Below are 16791 nucleotides of genomic sequence, written 5' to 3'. Positions count from 1 at the left end.
GAGGTTACTGATATTTCTCCTGGCAATCTTGATTCCAGCTTGTGCTTCTTCCAGCCCATCATTTCTCATGATGTACTCTGCATATAAGTTAAATAAGCAGGTGACAATATACAGCCTTGATGTACTCCTTTTCCTATTTAGAACCAGTCTGTTGTTCCGTGTCCAGTTCTAACTGTTGCTTCCTGACCTGCATACAGGTTTCTCAAGAGGCAGGTCAGGTGGCCTGGTATTCCCATCTCTTTCAGAATTTTCCACAGTTTATTGTGATCCACACAGTCGAAGGCTTTGGCATAGTCAATAAAGCAGAAATAGATGTTTTTCTGGAACTCTCTTGCTTTTTTGATAATCCAGCGGATGTTGGCAATTTGATCTCCGGTTTCTCTGCCTTTTCTAAAACCAGCTTGAACATCTGGGAGTTCACAGTCACATATTGCTGAAGCCTGGCTTGGAGAATTTTGAGCATTACTTTACTAGCGTGTGAGATAAGTGCAATTGTGTGATAGTTTGAGCATTCTTTGGCATTGCCTTTCTTAGGGATTGGAATGAAAACTGACCTTTCCAGTCCTGTGGCCACTGCTGAGTTTTCCAAATTTGCTGGCATATTGAGTGCAGCAGTTTCACAGCATCATCTTTTAGGATTTGAAATGGCTCAACTGAAATTCCATCACCTCCGCTAGCTTTATTCATAGTGATGCTTCCTAAGGCCCACTTGACTTCACATTCCAGCATGTCTGACTCTAGGTGAGTGGTCATACCATAGTGATTATCTGGGTTGTGAAGATCTTTTTGTACATTAGCAGCTTGGATATAGATAAAAGGATAAAATGAGAAGAAGGGTTATAGATATCTTGTCAATTAATGATTGTACTCATAATTTATTTGGGAGTTCAGAAGCATTCAAACCATAAATTAAGATTATGAAGTATCTAATATGCAAATGAGCAAACTGAGGCAGATTTTTTTTTTTAAACTTGATCTCACATCTTTGTATTATCATATACTAGCCTTCTAGCTTTCTACACCTATTTTCTGGGACTTTGCACGAGAGTCAAGGTGTTTGGCAAATTATTTGTATACCTAATTTTCTGCAGTGAAATTAGGGTATATCCTGTTAAACCACCCTGTCACTTATGTACCTGTCACTTTTCTATGGCAACAAAACTTCTTAATGTAGTATCATTAGCCTCTTTTTGCAAACAAGTCAAAATTATTGCTTTCTTTCTGTGAGAAGTAATTGGACACAGTAAGTAGGGCTGATATAGAATCCCCAAAGCACTTAGCATCACATTCCTCTCCCTGAAGGAAGTACAATAGAAGATAAACTTTGGAAGTTTAAGACTAGTCAGTGTTCATGACACTATTTATCCTACATATGTCACATGTAATTTTCTCGGGATACCTGATATTACCTCTCCCAGCCATTTGGTTTAAAATTAATTGGCAGTCAATGACAGAGGGTAGACTCACTTAAACTTGCTGAAGCCAGCACACTAGCGTCTACCAGAGTACGTGGCAGGCTGTTCTCAGAATGCCAAGGGCAAAAATCTGGGCTGAGGGAGGCCGTGCGGCTGCCACTGTGTTGCTGGCTTCCTTCAACTCTTAATTAGCCTGCAGTGAGCGGAGACATCCTCTTGATTGGCTGTCCACGATGCCATTAGGCAGGGTCTCTGACCTTGGCAACTCTAATATTTATCTCTGTAGAATTGAGTTGTGACACAAAAGGACACTACACAGGTGTTTCCAAGTTTAAAAAAAAAAAAAAAAAACAGAAATGTGGAGACCATAGGTATGCCATTAAAACTAACTATCAGTGTATATGGTGACCGGGGCAGGACACATTCCTTGTAGGGAGTAACCTACTTTGGGGTCAGTTGCACCATGCTCCCTGCCATCTACTACCACTTGAGCGACATCATTTGTTATTTTTAGCCTGCACATACCAGCAGGTTAAATGATGTGAGGAGTAGTTCTTTTTGATAAGATCAGCAAGGATGCTAGAAGTAGACTGGGGAGAAATAGCAGCAGCTAACTGGCCTTTTGACCACCAGCCTTATCTCCTGGATGAGTAAGAAGCCTGCAATTACATTTAGAACCTCTAACAGTCAGATAAGCAAAACAGGCCTTTGCAGACCTAGGTTAAAAGATTTGGTTGTGAGATATGATTTAATACTAAAGGAAGAGAGGTAACAAAGGGAGACTAGTTCAGGAAGGGAGACAAAATCTCTGTAATGAATGAGCAACAGAAAATCTTCTGCAGAGGGAGAACGTAAACAAGAAATAATCTTCCAAGCACAGGACTTAAGCTTCTGCATTTTCTTTTTATTCCTAGCAATGTGCACAGTGACAGCTGATATAGTACAAATTTCAGTGTATGTCAGATTGAGATCTCCAGAAGGTTTATTTCTGCAGGAGATTAAGGTACAAATATTTCCAGATTAGTTTCAGGGTGGCAAGATCAACTCCCAGCATGAGGTCTCTGCCATCATAGAGATGCTTCATGGCACTTTTTCTTCTCTCATAAATGAAGTGGCAAAATTGCTTCTTGAGGCAAATGGGAGAAGTCAAAAAAGTAGTCTTGTTAGATGTCCTGGGGAGTGAGTGGCATGTTTTCTGCACTGGATGGTCAGGATGCAAAGAGGATTCAGTGTTCTCTGTGAAACTGGACAATCAGAAAACAGCTGACTACACCCGGGTTCTGCCAATGATGGCCTCAGAAAGAAACATTCCCACTTATCCTGTTATCACTGTAGTGAGTGTGCATTAAGAAGGCTGGAATGGAAATCGTTGTTACTAACACAGGTTGATTTTATGAAAGGTCACAGCCAGATTGTACATGTGAACATGTCGCACATGCCACGGTAAATCCGTACAATTCATTTTAGTCTCAATTGCTCTGGGAAACCTATTTTTTGCCAGTTACAAAAAATATATGGTTCACTGGCTACCATTAGTTTGAAAAATAAAGGAGGATATATTTTGACCTAAAGGAGGTAGAAGTTTGATCCTGTTGAAGCTGTAAAGAGCTAAGTACCTAACCTGTTGTTGGGAAAAAGGCATGGTCTGAAGACAGCGAGCATTATTCTCAAAAAGTACACATATTTAGAAGCAACCTTTTAAAATAAAACCCAGTAGAGAACTATTTAATAAGCAAATAATAAGGGAGGCAGTCTGTGTGCAATCAAGTGTTTTCTTCTTAGTATTGGATTCCATTTAGTGGGGCCCTAGGTCACCTGGGATTTGGTTTCTGAGTGGGGATAACAATAAATAAGGGCTCAGCTTTGCACTTTGCTATGTGAAGATATTAGGGGCCACTTGGCACTGATTGACTTAAGAGTTTTTATCGATTTGGCTATGGAAGGGTTACTAGGAAGGCCACATAATACAGTTCCATTGGTTAAACTGCATCTGTCTCTGTGAATTTAGGTATGTAGAAAGCTAACGGGGCAGACTAGAAGAAGTCCTTTGCTGTGTTCACTCATGGTTTAAGTTGCTTTAAGAAACAGAATGGTGCTCTGTCCATTAATTAAAACATCCTTTTCTATAGAGAGGAACCTTTATGCAGTGTTTTTTTTTTTTTTAAATTAATACATGTTGCTTTACCTGTGACATAAAGAAAGAAACATCTTATTGGTATCTACACTGTGGACTTGTGTTTTTCTATTTTGATGAAAAGTCAGCTCGTTATGGAGGTGGGAAAGGGACAAGCCTCTCTCTGCTAAGCATCCAACCTTGCATATTTCTCATGTATGTGTCCTATTTTTCCTCCAAGGACACATAATAGAACTCTTATAGCTAATGTATTGGATTATAAATGCAGAATATTTTCTTCATATAGCAGTTATACATTTTAACAAATAAGATTCATGAATCATAAACATAATATTATAATCCTAATATTAATGAATCAAATTAAATATAATTCTGAGACTCTGCATGCTGGGTTCATGAGTGCCCTGTGGTCCTCTTTTTTAGAAGTATTTATACAGTGGACATGGGCTTCCCAGGTGACGCAGTGATATAGGATTTGCCTGCCAATGCAGGAGACACAAGAGATGCATTTTTGAGCCCTGGGTTGGAAAGATCTCCTGGAGTAGGAAGTGGCAACCCACTCCAGTTTCTTGCCCAGAAAATCCCATGGACAGAGGAACTTGGTGGACTACAGTCTGTGGGGTCGAAAAGAGTTGGACATAACTGAGCACACACACATAGAGTAGACTTAAGTATATTTGGTAAATGGTGGGAACATATTATATTTTTCAGTGCCTTACTCTTCATTGGAGAAGTTGGAAAAAAGATTATTCTCATGCAGTCGTAAGTGGACTGACCACGCAAGCATATTTTTATACAAGGTTGATCCCACCAAAAACAGTTGAATAGGATATTATCAGTCATCAAGGAATCAACAAAAGATTTTAAACATTTTAAAAAATATATGTTGCTAAACATTTGAGTGAGATACACAAAATATGAGCATATAGACCATCCCTCATGAAATCACAGTATAACTGGGGAAAGAAAATAAATATGAGTGTGAGCAAAGTACCAATATAAGAGATGAAGAACTATTCAGTTAAGTAGAGATGATGTCATGAAGCAACACTTGACTGAATGAATCATGAAAACAGTAAATACTCTTAGGAGACTAGAAGAAAGGAATGTGGCCATGTACCATCCTTGACCCCCAAAGTAAATAGAAGAAAATGAATTTGAGTAAATTATAAAGTATTGTTAGGACTTAAACATTTAGTCCAAAGCACAAAAGGTATTATAAAGTGCATGAATGTGAAAGCAGGATGATTTTAATGATAATAGAAGTCAGCTTTTTATTGAATATTTAACAGCTTCCATATAATATTGATTAATCTTCTTTACAACATATAAGATAAATTTAAGTCATGCAAATCAAAGGATTTAGTCATTGATTAGTTGTAGGTAATAGAGGTATAAGGAATGTGGAAGAAAAACATTGGGAGAAATCACAAAGAATGTGTAGCTTTAACTGAAATTGGTATTTCTTGAAAGAGCTGGTTTATGGGAAAGAAAACACAAGTTGTTTACGAGGTGGTTTTTAGTGAATCGAAATAAGATATTCCGAGGAGGATAATCCTCTAAGCAGTTAGAATTCCAGGGAGACTGAATTAAAGAAACAGAATTAAGTGTTGTCTGCCCAGGTGAGTAGCTGAAGTCACCAGAGTGGATGACCACCACAGCCTAGGGCTGCGGACTTTCCTTAGAGATGTTTTACATCTGGAGGGCGGTGAAACAAAGTGGGATTTCATTCTTCTCAGGTCTCAAAGGTCTGTAAATCCACCTGCTCAAAGGTCTGCTCAAAGGTCTGTAGACCCACCTCGTAGAAATTAATTTTCAACAGGGACATGCAGATTAAGCACACCTAGAGAAGACACACACAAAAAGTGAGTGTAAAAAGAGAGTCGTAGATATAGAGCAAGCAAAATCGGAGAGCTTGGTTTTTATTCCAGTGGACCACAGAGCATGTTACCAGGTTTTGTGTTGATTCCTTACAAAGGAGAGAAAGGCCTCACTTAATGGAGAGCTGTTAATCAAGTAATGTGGTTTTTGACCTCTGATATTGTATTTTTATTAGAGAAGGACTTCAGCTGGAGAATACAAAATGTTTGTGGATGCCAAGAGAAGGAAAGTGTTTGACTCTATGAATATGTGTGTATGTGCTTGAGTGTGAAGCCTCACACACACACAAACACACCCTGCAGTTTTCTTATTATCACACCAACATGGTAATGGAAAAGGAAAAGGAAAGCTTGTAATGGCCAAAAATATATAAACCAATAGGTAACTTATGTTTGAACAAAAGTGGGGAAAAAGTGTCTACATCACCAATATTACTTTGAGATAATCACAGTAACATTTAAAATGGAAAAGAACTAGTCATACTCTTCATTAGTAACATCAGGATGCATTCCATAGAATATGAACATGAGTTTGTGAGGGACATGAGGGTTTCAAATAATGCAGGAAAGGAAATAAACTTCTTTCCTAGTAGATATGTACAGACATATATGTTGATCATCAACTCTTCTGTAAACCTTTAGCTCTCAGTTTCTCTTAGAGGGTTTTGTACAAGTATTGTGAGTAGCCAAGTTTAGCTGGAATCACTGGCACTTTAAATTTATTTTCTTCAACTGTTAATAGAATGCCATGTTTGCATCTTAAATATTGTCTTTGTTTTATTTAGAGAAACAGTAAAGCATCAAAGAGGAAATGAAAATGGGATAAAATGGATCATCAGAATTTTTTGCTACTTGATTCAGTACTTAAAACAAGATACCCTTCCCTCTGACTGAGAAGACAAAACTGTCTTTGCTGTCCACTCAGTGGACCAAGCCCCACTTAAGTGAATTCATGTATCTAAAGCCAGTGGATTAAAACTCATGAAACTGTTACAAATATAAAACAGGAAGTAAGCACTTTGAAGTGTTTTTGTGGAAACCACTTAGAATAGTATTTTAGGCAAGCTGACTCTCAGGGAGAATTCCAGAGTGCTGATAGAACAATTCCAGTTGCCCTGACTTTTAAAAATATTTTAAGAATAAATTCTAGAAAATAAAGATGTCAGGTTTTGTTATTTTTGTTTTGTTTTATTTATTTGCTGTTGATGAGACAGGTTTATCTTCTCTTGTAAATGATTGAGCCTAAGTTCAGTACCTTTGGGTTCTGAGCCTGTGAAATCTTACCAAATTCTGGACTCTGTAACCTCAGTGAACTTTCCATCCTAATAAAGGAATTAACTTGCAATTATAACACCAGTTTGGATTTAATAAGCAGCACAGTAAAGATACAGAAAAGGTGCTTCAGTATTCAAAACAGAAATGATAATTTTGACCTGTGGGAATTTGGATGACTTACCTGTTTGGAAGGTGATAGTTGAAGGAATTTTATTTTACAGTGTGGAGGAATGCTGGAAACAGTGAAAGTATAGAGCCTGTATAAGATGCAGCAAGCTCGTGCATGGAAAACCCGATTTGACTGAAGCACAGGTGTATGCCAGGGAGGTTGAGGCATATGGTTGAAGAAGCCAGTTTGATTTTGACTGGAGGTGGTCTTGTAAGCAAGGGAGCGTGCTGTGATGCACCAGAGGAGCAGGGGGTGGGAGTCTGGGGACTAGCATTCCCGTCTATCTCTGCAACTCTCTTCACCAGTGTTCTTGTGAATCCTTTGACCTCCCAAGGGTGGGTGCTTCAGCCTGGACAGTTACAGCACCTAGTTGGAAAGCAGCGTGTCGTCTCACAGTGATTCTATACAGAGCATTTTTACTGTAGGTTTGGGGTAGATGACCAAGTTAATGGTTGAATGCCAGATGAGACAGTTGGCTTGTGTTCAGGAACCATTTTTATAACGCTTTTGGATCCATACATGGAAGAATTGTACTCACCCTGATGGAATGCTCACAATATGAGAGAGAATTGTGAACTGAAAACTCCCATGAGAATAGTGAATTGCGTTTTAAACCCCAGCGAACACTCATGCTGGGATGTGTGCTGCTTATAATATTGTATCTACGTACGTATGTTGTGTGGCTTTGCTTTTCTTCTTTTTCACAGCATAATTTATTTGTTATGTGTGATCAGCTTGCGCCTCTATCCCAAGAAGAATAGAAACATGGAAGCCAAAGTTCTTTACTTTGAAATCTAGTCAAAGGGCTGCCTTGAAACAACTATCAAAACCTGTATACGTTAAGTGTTCTTGCCACAAGGGAAAAAAAAAATGCCAACTTTGGCTTCTAAAATAAGCCTAAAGGCATTTAACAGTTTCTCCAGAGGAATCAGTTTCCAAATGTGATGGTTTTCAGCACTCAGGGAGAAAGAGAGAAGAGCCAAAACCCAGTGCAATATCTGTCAGATGTTTTGGTAAAGATGGAGGTTGAGAGATAAGGAGAAAAGCAAATGAAAAACACAATTTCAGACTAATTCTGCTCAATTATAAAAATAGAGAAAACTTCTATTTCTGCAGATGTTTTTCTTTTAAACTAATGACCAAACAGGTTGATTCTAACAATTTATAAAATAATGTTGAATGTGTTCTGAACCAGCTCAATATTTGACTTTAATTGTATGGATTAACAATGGAAGAAAAAAGAATCCTCATTACTATAGGAATTAAAGCTATGCATTTTCTTTAACTGCTAAATTGGAATTAAAAAATCAAATCATCTGAATATTCCATGTACTGTACATGAATTGATATTTCATTTAGATAAACTGTAGATCACAAATGTTGTTGAATTCTAGTCTTATGTGACCAAAATAAATCATTATAATGTATTTTAAGATTTGAGTGTGACTTCTTCAAATTATCAAATAAATGTTTATTTGTCATTGGTAAAATTTCCAGTTTGTGTTTTAGTAAATTATGTATCCATAAGATATTTTAGTGTATTTGTTTCAAACTTTTTTATGACAAATGTGTCTATATTTGTAAACATTAATATGGTAGTTTAAGAATATGTATTGATTAGTTTCTGATTAAAATTTAAAGCAGAGAAACCAAAGATATTTTCCTTAGTTCACCTTTCAATTTAGAAAGTACTGCTGGTCAGTTCGGTGTTTAGGGAAAACGTGATGCTCTCCAGTTTTATGGATCATTCCATCCTACATTTGCACAACAGTTTTGTGTAACACATCAGCCGTGAATCCAGATGATTGTAGTAAATGCTAATTACACCCAGAGGATACTTTTATAGTGAAGCTTAAGAAAGAACAAAATATTACTATAAATTGGGAATTAGCAAGCATTTTCTATAAATAACTAGGTATCAAGTACTTTTATTTTTTTAATTTTGAGGTCAAATGATTGCTGCCACAACTATACAGCCCTGCTATTGTATCACAAAAACAGCCTTATACATTTATGAGCAAGTCTGGCTTTGTTCCAATAAAAATATGTTTATAGAAACAAGAATTGGACTGGTAGCAGCCTTAGATTATCAGTCATTGCTATAGATGACAGGCATATCCCAAAGTGAGTTCTGAGGAACTTTTTACCCATGAGGTGTTCATAGATGAAAAGGAACTTCCGGTCAGGTAACTCTGGGCAGTGCCACTTGGAATGCCTCTTCCTTCATTTATATAAATTCCATGTCGTCTTATTGAAGGTTATGAGATGTCTCGCAATAAAATGAGCTGTCCACTTTGATTAACTCACTTCTCTTAAATGGAACCTTGGAATTATTTTTATTGTGTTAACTCTTAAACATATTTTAGAATCCATTATTTAGAAGCAAGTTTATAGCCCTATAATTTAACTAATTATACAGGTTATCATACACATATCTTTATTCAGTTTTTTTTTAGATTCCCAGTTAACTCATAAACTCTTCTCCACAGAAGTATCCAGGCTAAAGTCCCAGCCTTCTTAACTGGTTCTGAGTACTTTTCTGATTATTCTATTTTTAGGCTTATTACTTCCTGCTGGCAATTTGAGCTATTAGACTTATTCTGCCTTTTCCTACGTAGTCAAATGCATTACAGTTTAAGTGGATTCAAGATATAGTTTCTTTGTGTTCACTTTCTCAATAAATGGATGAATGAGACAAACTTTGTCTCTCCTTTCTGGGTATTTATAATACCAAAGAAGTGTAATGATGAAAGTTATAATACTATATGATAACAGCTCTAGTAAGAGAAATTCTGAATGTTGTCAAATCACAGATGAGAAGTCAGTTCAGTTCAGTTCAGTCACTTAGTTATGTCCAACTCCTTGCGACCCCATGGACTGCAGCAAGTCAGGCTTCACTGTCCATCACCAATTCCCGAAGCTTACTCAAACTCATATCTATCAAGTCAGTGATGCCATCCAACCATCACATCCTCTGTTGTCCCTTCTCCTCCTACCTTCAATCTTTCCCAGCATCAGGGTCTTTTCAGATGAGTCAGCTCTTCGTATCAGGTGGCCAATGTATTGGAGTTTCAGCTTCAACATCTGCCCCTCCAATGACTATTCAGGGCTGATTTCCTTTAGGATCAACTGGTTTGCTCTTGCAGTCAAGGGTCTCTCAAGAGTCTGCTCCAACACCACAGTTCAAAAGCATCAATTTTTTGGTGCTCATCTTTCTTTATAGTCCAACTCTCACATCCGTACATGACTACTGAAAAAACCATAGCCTTTACTAGACGGACCTTTGTTGGCAAAGTCATGACTCTGCTTTTTAATACGCTGTCTAGGTTGGTTATAACTTTTCCTTCCAAGGAGTAAGTGTCTTTTAAATTCATGGCTGCAGTCACCATCTGCAGTGATTTTGGAGCCCCCCAAAATAAAGTCAGCCACTGTTTCCATTGTTTCCCCATCTATTTGCCATGAAGTGATGGAACCCGATGCCATGATCTTAGTTTTCTGAATGTTGAGCTTTAAGCCAACTTTTTCACTCTCTACTTTCACTTTCATCAAGAGGCTCTTTAGGTCTTCTTCACTTTCTGCCATAAGGGTGGTGTCATCTGCATATCTGGGGTTGCTGATATTTCTCCTGGCAATCTTGATTCCAGCCTGTGCTTCATTCATCCCAGCATTTCTCCTGATGTACTCTGCATATAAGTTAAATAAGCAGGGTGACAATACACAGCCTTGACTTACTCCTTTCCCAACTTGGAATCAGTCTGTTGTTCCATGTCGGTTCTAACTGTTGCTTCCTGACCTGCATACAGATTTTCAGGAGGCAGGTCAGGTGGTCTGGTATTCCCATCTCTTTCAGAGTTGTTCACAGCTTGTTGTGATCCACACAGTCAAGGGCTTTGGTGCAGTCAATAAGCAGAAGTAGATGTTTTTCTGGAATCCCTTGCTTTTTCTGTGCTCCATCAGATATTGGCAGTTTGATCTCTGGCTCCTCTGCCAGAGATGTCTAAATCCAGTTTGAACATCTGAAAGTTCACAGTTCACGTACTGTTGAAGTGTGGCTTGGGGAATTTTGAGCATTACCTTCGTAGCTTGTGAGATGAATGCACTTGTGCAGTAGTTTGAACCTTTTTTTGGCGTTGCCTCTCTTTGTGATTGGCTTGAAAACTGACCTTTTCCAGTCCTGTGGCCACTGCTGAGTTTTCCAAACTTGCTGGCATATTGAGTGCAGCACTTTCACAGCATCATCATTAAGGATTTGAAATAGCTCAAGTGGAATTCCATCATCTCTACTAGCTTTGTTTGTAGTGATGCTTGCTAAGGTCCACTTGACTTTGCATTCCAGGATGTCTGGCTCTAGGTGAGTGATCACACCACCGTGATTATCTGGGTCGTGAAGATCTTTTTTGTACAGTTCTTCTGTGTGTCCTTGCCACCTCTTCCTAATACCTTCTGCTTCTGTTAGGTTCATACCATTTCTGTCCTTTATTGTGCCCATCTTTGCATGAAATGTTCTGTTGGTATCTAATTTTCTTGATGAGATCTCTTGTCTTTCCCATTCTGTTGTTTTCCTCTGTTTCTTTGCATTGATCGCTGAGGAAGGCTTTCTTATCTCTCTAGCTACTCTTTGGAATTCTGCATTCAAATGAATATATCTTTCCTTTTCTCCTTTGCCTTTAGCTTCTCTTCTTTTCTCAGCTGTTTTTAAGGCCTCCTCAGACAGCCATTTTGATTATGAGAAGTACTAAATCATAATGAAGAGGTCAGAAAAGATGGAGAAGGAGCAGGAACAGAGATAAGGAAGCAAGATTGCCAGACCTATGGAGCTGACATGCAGTTTTAGATGTCTGCCTCAGAGATGCGTGGGGGTTTGAATTAAGCAGGTCTTTCCTGATTTTCTAGAGTTAGTGAAGATAAGTGGAAAGTTGGAGAGAGAGGCTTGATCATATTTGTACTCTAGTCATGTAGCTGTAGCTGAAATGAGGAGGATGGATCAGAGGGTGCTGGGCTGCTTAGTTATGGGACTCTTCTTCAGTTGCTCTATGATTTTCTCAGGGCATCTTCCATTGATGACCCATTATTCAGATTGTTCCTTCAGACAAGTAATAGCGTGCTCCCCAGGCTCTGATGTTCTGTTGAGAAACCAGGAATCAGGTAATTTTTTTTTTTCCCTAAGACCATCTGCTTTAACGTTAAACTCTCTCTATTTGGAGATATTGAAAAATTAAAAAAAGTGAAAAATAAATATTTTTAGAAAATACAAAGGAGACTTTACTACTTATTTGCCTTTACATGAAAGTTGACACCCTGAGGCCAGCCTGACAGCTGCACCCGAAGGAAATCATGCACTGTGAAGGCAAACCTGGGTCGTTTCCTCAGCAACAGCAATTAACCTGGAAGAGCCTTCCCTTAGGTCTGTTTTAAGACAACAGAACTGGTGGGCATATAAATATACACAGGTGTAATTACAGACCCTTCATGTCCTTGCTCACCTGCACTGTTCATTTCCAAATGTGTGAGTTATTTCTGGAATATCCTTAATTAGAATGTAGCGTAATGTTGTATTTGCTGAATAACAGTGTATGAAATATGTCTACTTAGCACAGTGAAGCACTTACAAAGATGTGAAGGGTTTTTTTAAATTCTTTTCTTCTATGGTACAAATTACTCTCTGTTGGCAGCTGGGCCCTGGAATATCATGTGTGTGTCTCTCTGTGTGTGTGAATATATACACACATATGTGTATATATGTTTGTGTGTAGACATATATGTGTATATCACAATCTTATATATTCACAAAAATATATATACACGTTTATATGTATATATGTGATGGTTGACAGTGGTTTAATCTCTAAGTCATATCCGACTCTTTGTGACCCCGTGGACTGTAGCCCACCAGGCACCTCTGTCCATGGGCTTTCCCAGGCAAGAATACTGGAGTGGGTTGCCATTTCTTCCTCCAGGGGATCTTCCCAACCCAGGGATCAAACCTGGGTCTCTTGCACTGCAGTCAGATTCTTTAATGGACTGAGCCACCAGGGAAGCCATGTGTATGTATAACGTATATGATTTACATACTGTTTCTGTAGTTTATTCTGACTAGTTAGCATGCTGAGACATGTAACTTCTAATGTCAGAACTGAAGGGTATGTGGACTTATGTGGCTGTGATAGAGGATCAGGTGTTAAAAGGCAGTGGGAACAAAGCCATGGGTTAAGCTTTTGGGGAATTGGATCAAAGAGGAGCTTCCTTGGAGCCCCTGTTAATATCAACAAAGCAGAAGCAATACATTTCTTCTCTGAGCGTTTTCCTGGTTTCTCTGAGCATGCTCATCATGGCTACCAGACTCGTTCCTCAGTTGTGTGAATTCAGGAGAAAGTAGCATCTCTTGGAGGAAATGGTGCCAAGAGCTTTGAAGTAGTACAAGTCTGTCACTAGAATCTGAAGCATTTCCACTGCCGATGTGACTGCCCCACTTGAAGGCTTATTATGAGCTAGAAATACAGTTAAAGAACATTAAAAAAAATTATTTCTGATGATGAAAAATCTGCCTTCATGCATTCAGCTAGGAATGAGGAAGACTGTTTGGAACGCTATTCCACTGTATTTATGCAGGTTATTCTTTTTTAAATTTATTTCTTAATTGGAGTATGATTACTTTACAATGTGGTGTTAGTGTCTGCTGCACAGAAGTGAATCGGTTGTTTGTATACTCGTATCCCTTAACTCTACGCAGGTTATTCTTTCTCATCCATCAAGATTAGTGGTTCCCAAGTAGCTTGGTTTTCCTCTAGTAGAGCTTCCATAAGGTAACTTGAGATACAGTCTGAGCCTGAAATGTGATGCTAGCAAGAGTCAGATGAGAGCTTATGTATATTTACAGTTATATAAACATAGGCACCGGGGGGGACATATTTTATCATTTTTTTCCTACACTTGAAAATACTTTCCTGAAACTTGCAGCCAAGGTGTAGTAAGTGAGGGCTGTGAGGCAATAAAATAAAAACTTAACTGTGAGTAGAAATATACTTTAACAGAAATCGTGGAACTAAATCTTTTTGAAATAACTACAACTATTTAGATCTTTGTTCAGTTGGTGGCCACATCTCTGAAATAGCTTCAAAGTTTGTTATCACTTATTAGAGTTCTTTTATCAAAAATATTTCTGTAGGTAATTCAACTATTTCTTAGTTTCCTTAGATAGCTAGGCTTTCTACACTTTATTTTACCAACAGCAGGCCCAGACTGCTAATTTAGGGAGGAAATTTGATGTCATGAGAAAATATGATTATATAGTATTACATCTATTCCCAGTTTCATATTTTTCTGCTGTCTTACATAAGTCTCACATTTTTTTTTTTGCAAAGAGCTCATGGTGATAATAAATGAGAAATTTAGGGAAAACCTGGGTGCTATATTTTTAGCATAAAAGAAGTACAGAATTCTGGCTTTTGTTTTCCTTCATTAAGAAAAGCAGGCTAAACTTTTTTTTTTTTTTTCCTATACCTTAACTTGTCTATTCAGCAATCTAATTTTAGTTAAGTTGGAGCAAAAACACTGTCAATGTGGATTGCAGTCTGGACATCCAGACTGCATATCCCTTTTTTTTTTCTTCATAATTTTTTCTCTGACCAGTGTGTCTCCTCAGAGCACACTTTCATGATCATTGAACTTTCCTGGAAACACCGTGGCATACCATAAATGTACATCTGCACTGGTATTACATGTGCGCATATCTTTCAAGGAAGATAAACCCACTGTTGTTAAAACCAGAATAGGATTGTTTCTCAGTCTTACTTTCAGAATAGGAAGTAATTGATGCAGCATCAGCTTTATTTTGAAATAATTAAAGACTTACAGGAAGGTTACAAAAAAGGGTACAGAGTTCCCCTTCATGCCAGTTCTCCTAATGCTAACATCTTGTTGTTGCTTAGTCACTAAGTCGGATCTGACTCTTTGCTACCCCATGAACTGTAGCCTGCCAGGCTCCTCTATCCATGGGATTTCCAAGGCAAGAGAACTTGAGTGAGTTGCCATTTCTTACTCCAGGGCATCTTCACTACCCAGGGATTGAACTCATGTCTCCTGCATTGGCAGATGGCTTCTTTACCTCCGAACCACCACGGAATATATAGTGCATAGTATATATATATATATACTATGTATATAGTATAGTGCATAGTATAGTGATCAAAAGCAGGACGGTGATATTGGTGCCATTCAGTTAACTAAACAACAGGCATGATTTAAAGTTTACCAGTATTTCTGTTTTGTTTTGTTTTAAACAAATGTTGTCTTTCTCTTGTAAGATCTAATCCAGAAATCTCACCTTGTCTGTAATATTCATTTGTCCACATTCTTCTTTAATTCGTGACAGTCCCTTAGTCTTTCCTTGCCACTGATGATCTTAACATTTTTGAAGACTTCTGGTCAGTTATATTGCAGCATCTTACTCAACTGTTTGGTGGTTTCTCATGATCATCCTGAGCTTCGACATCACTGTCAAGTTGTCAGTTAGACCATACATGAATACTGTGTCCCCTCTGTGCTGCATGGCTGAGGGGGCTCCAGGCCAACATGACCTGGTGCTGATGATGTCAGCCTTGACCACTTGGTTAAGAGAGGGTTGGCTAATTTTCCTCATGTAAAATTACTCTTTTCTCTACAGTCTTAGCTTTAGACAAAGACACATGTATTTCTTTTACATTTACTAAATATTGTATATTCACTATACTCTTTTATGACTCATTTTTTCTGCCTGAGAATTATAATACTGGAACCTTACCCTTATCCCAGTGTAAAGTTAATAACACTGTCCTTTGGAGGTTCACAGATAAAGGCCACTTTATAACTGGAAATGATCACTCTATTGCATTTTAAATAAGAACATAAATAGAATGGTTAAAAGTAGATTGGCAGCATGTGCTCATTCCACACCCAGAACTAGAGGGACATCTGTTATATATGTGACAGGCCAGGCCTGAAATCTGGTTCTCTGAGAACCAACTAGTGTTTGTTCAATTTGGCCTAAGTCAGCCTGATGAAACAAAGAGCAGGTCGATCACATTCTGTCTATTTTGGCCATAGAACTAACCCATGAATAACCACCCATTGATCAGGGCAATAAAATACTTTTTAAAAACTGTCACATTTGAAATTTCTGCTGTTCTTGTAAGGGAGGAAAGTATACCTTGGCATGCCAACGATTCTGAATCCTTATGCAATAATTCAGTTTCATCAGTTTGTATCTGATGATGAAGAATCCCCACCAATGCAGAGAAAGGCAGCCTTTGCACGGAGGTTTATCAGTTGTCTCCTCTGTTTTCCTTTTGGAATGTCACTACTGTTGGGCCTGACACAATATGCTGAGGGGAAATTGGGCACTTACAGGTCTAGTAGAAAGCAGTGGAAGGAATACCGAAGAAGTATCTGACTTACTTGCCTCCCGAAACTTCACTTTCTTGTTTGGCAAATGAGAATAATCATATACTTATCTCTTTAAGTTACTGTGAGGATCAGATAGTTCATGTAACACCCTTGGATAGTAACAGACTTAGTAAGTACTCAAGAAAAAAGAACAACAACAACAAAAAAGAACCTCGTTGTTTTCTTTGTCTGCCTTTCTCTCCATCTTGCATACTGATTGATAGTACTCTGCTTAGTCGCTCAGTCATGTCTGACTCTTTGTGACCCTATGAACTATAGCCTGCCCAGGCTCCTGTGTCCATGGGGATCTTCCAGGCAAGAATAGTGGAATGGGTTACCATGCCCTTCTCCAGGGGATCTTCCCAACCCAGTGATAGAACCCAGGTCTCCCACATTGCAGGCTGATTCTTTACCATCTGAACCACCAGGGAAGCCCAAAATACAGGTAGATCTGAGTGCAAAAAAAAAAGTTTTTTTTAAGGAGGTGAGTACTTGCTT

General features: G+C 38.3%; 1 protein-coding gene across 13 annotated transcripts in view; it reads left to right on the top strand.

The window, feature by feature from the left end:
• Positions 1 to 16791, top strand: part of CNTN4 (contactin 4) — a 971999-nt gene that overhangs the window by 427244 nt on the left and 527964 nt on the right. The window lies entirely within an intron of this gene.

The sequence above is a fragment of the Odocoileus virginianus genome, chromosome 26 (genome assembly GCF_023699985.2).
Source record: "Odocoileus virginianus isolate 20LAN1187 ecotype Illinois chromosome 26, Ovbor_1.2, whole genome shotgun sequence".
Taxonomy (NCBI): domain Eukaryota; kingdom Metazoa; phylum Chordata; class Mammalia; order Artiodactyla; family Cervidae; genus Odocoileus; species Odocoileus virginianus.
Note: the sequence above shows the minus strand (reverse complement) of the source record. Positions and strands in the feature narration are given on the sequence as shown.